A 3,528-nucleotide genomic window follows, 5' to 3' on the forward strand; every position below is an offset into this window, starting at 1 on the left:
GTACAGCGCACAGCTCCAGGGAGATGTAGGTTCTCCGAAGGGGGCTGGTGGGCCCTTGGCAAGGAGAATGTTCCCTCCCAGATGTTACTACTTAGCTTTGTTTTTCTGTTTGGCTCTCTTCCTCCCGTTTGGCCAGAGACAGATCATAGCTCTAAGCTTTGCCAACATTTTTATGTGATTTTTTTTTTCCCTGTTTTTGCTCAAAGTTTCTAGTTTACCAGGATGCTGTTACAATGAAAATTAAAAGGGAGATGAACATAGGTATGTGGAAAATGTTTTTTGGTTTATTATTTATCTTTTAACAATATATATTTTTAATAAAAAATTATATTGTTTCTTTCCACTAAGACTCTTTCTAAAATTTACTCCTTTTGTCCTGAGCTGAGACCTGGTAAAAGAGAGAGAGGACTGAATGTGAAGTGAGGGACTCAGACTTATGTTGAGCCCTGCCATGAACTTGCTGTGTGACTCTCAGCACGTCTCTTCGCCTCTCTGAGCCTCACTTTCCTATTGTGTAACATTATGTCTGTGTATATGAAGGGGAGTAGTGGTAGGTGAACTTGATGATCTCTAAAGGCCCTTCCAACTGTAATGATCTATGGTTCAAACTGTGGCCTGATGATTAACATGGTGTTTGTAGTTGGATTTTAATTATTTTATTTTTAGGTTAAGGCTAATCCAGTTCAGCCTGGGTTTTCAATTTGACCTAACTCTGTGTGGGTATTTTCTGTATGTGAAGAAATTCTCAAGAGCCCCAGCTGACAAAAATACCTGCCTCATGCATCTGGCTCAACCCTCTTTCCTCTCCTGCCCAAACTAAAATTTCATTTTATTTTAAGTTCATTTTAAACTGGTCAAAAATAATGTAATACAGAATTTTAATAAAGGGGAAAGCAAAAAATTTTTCTAAATATGACTATTTGTATGCATCATAATCATTTTTCTGAATTAAAGCATCTTCCAGCGCATGTTTTACACAGTTATAATCATACACTTCATTCAATGCTATCTCCTGTTCTTCTTAGTATTTTATGTATTTTTCTGTATTACTAACTAATCCTTTACTCACTTTTACTTTTTAAAAATTTTTCTACTGAATTTATTGGGGTGACATTGGTTATAAAATTATACAGGTTTCGGGCGCATAATTCTACAGTGCATCATCTTCACACTGCACTGTGTGTTCACCACCCCAAGTCAAGTCTCCCTCCATCACCATCTATCCCCCTCTGCACTCCTCACATCCCCTACTCCATTTCCCTCCTGCAAGCCCCACACTGTTGTCTGTGTCTGTAAGTTTTTTCTTTGCTTAATCCCTTCACCTTTTTCACCAGCCTCTCTATGCTCGCTTTTATAAATGCATAATCTTTTTTTTTTTTGTATTTTTTCGAAGCTGGAAATGGGGAGAGACAGTCAGACTCCCGCATGCGCCCGACCAGGATCCACCCGGCACACCCACCAGGGGGCGACGCTCTGCCCCTCCGGGGCGTCACTCTGTTGCGACTAGAGCCACTCTAGCACCTGGTGCAGAGGCCAAGGAGCCATCCCCAGCGCCCAGGCCATCTTTGCTCCATGGAGCCTTGGCTGCGGGAGGGGAAGAGAGAGACAGAGAGGAAGGAGAAGGGGAGGGGTGGAGAAGCAGATGGGTGCTTCTCCTGTGTGCCCTGGCTGGGAATCGAACCCGGGACTTCTGCACGCCAGGCCGACACTCTACCACTGAGCCAACCGGCCGGGGCTAAATGCATAATCTTCTTAAGCAATAAATCATAACTTGTTTAACCATTTCTCTATTGATGAGCATTCAAGTAAGTTTTTAATTTTCCATTATTATTAAAAATGGTATAAGGTACATCTCCTTGCTGATAGATTTTCCCGTATTTTGAATCAATTTCTTTTGATAAAATCTTAGAAGTGAAATTACTGAAATAAAATCTAAGTCTTTGGGTAACATGGCAGATTGCTTGTCAAGAGTTGTACCAATTGGGGTGATGAACTCATAATATACAGATGATGCATTATAGAACTGCACACCTAAAACCTGTATAATTTTATTAACCAATAAATTCAATAAAATTTTTTTTAAAAGAATTGTGTCAAATTATGATACCACCAGTAATGCCTAAGACCACTAGTTCTGCTACACTGTGCAGTATTAGGTGTAAGCATAGACTGTGCCCATATATACAAATATAGAAAAGGTGGAATTATTCATTTTTATTTTCTTGCTATTTGTTGAGATTAAATATTCTTCCAAATGTCTTGGTACAGCTGTATTTTTCGTGAATTTTCTGTTCTTTCTTTTGTTTGTGTATCTTAGGATCCTGTTATTTTTATCCACTCAATGAACTCTCCTTAAGTAAAAACTTCAATCTTTTAATCCATCATATTTTCTGTAAATATGTCCTCCAATTTGTCTTTTTATTTTTTTTAATTTATTTATTAAATTTAATGCAGTGACATTGATAAATCAGGGTACATATGTTGAGAGAAAACATCTCTAGATTATTTTGACATTTGATTGTGCTGTATACCCCTCCCCCAAAGTTAAATTGTCTTCTGTCACCTTCTATCTGGTTTTCTTTGTGCCCCTCCCCTCCCCCAACCCCTCTCTCCTTCTTCACCCCATCCCCCCTCCCCCCACCCCCACCTCCCATCCCTGTTGCCATCACATTCTTGTTCATGTCTCTGAGTCTCATTTTTATGTCCCTTCTATGTATGGATTCATATAGTTCTTAGTTTTTTTTCTGATTTACTTATTTCACTCCGTATAATGTTATCAAAGTCCATCCATGTTATTGTAAATGATCTGATGTCTTTTTATTTTTAACAGAAAATTTTTTTCATATAGTAAATTCTGTTGATTTTTCCTCTGTGATTTCTTCTATCTTCCTAAATCCAGAAAGCAAATCTTCCCCTAGATGCTTCACATCTCTCATAGTACTAGATTTTTAAAATATATCTTAAATTCTCTTATAAATCATAGTAAATATCTGAGATATTTATCGAGGCTCCCCCATTGATACCACACAGTTTTAATAATTATCACTTTTGAAATGTGTTCAAATTTGGATTCAGAAATTATAAATACTTTAATTAAACTTTTATTAGACCAGAAAAGAGGGCATGTATTACCCTCAAAAGACATGCAGGAATTAATTTAATAAAAATTTTTTTTATCACTTTGGAAGATTTCAAGAGTCTAGAAATCGCATCCTTTGCACAGACAAAGCTTTCGGTAGATAAATGGATAGATAAGGGAGTTTGTGTGTGCTTAGGGAGCCAAACCAGGAAGGGCAGATTAGGGGAACCCCCAACTGGGTCTTTGCTGGGAGGAACATAGTAGAGGGTAGCACAGATGTCAGAGCAGAGGAGCCAACTACATAGAGGGCACTAGCAAGCAATGTGGTTGTTTCACAAGTCACCAAGGGCTGGCACTGAGTAGAGGAGCATTGTATAGGCAGTGTTGTGTCCTGTAACACTACTGAACTAGGAATTAGGAAGCCTACATTTACTCTTGGGGCTACTATG

This window comes from Saccopteryx bilineata, chromosome 12, assembly GCF_036850765.1.
Source record: "Saccopteryx bilineata isolate mSacBil1 chromosome 12, mSacBil1_pri_phased_curated, whole genome shotgun sequence".
In the NCBI taxonomy this organism is placed as follows: domain Eukaryota; kingdom Metazoa; phylum Chordata; class Mammalia; order Chiroptera; family Emballonuridae; genus Saccopteryx; species Saccopteryx bilineata.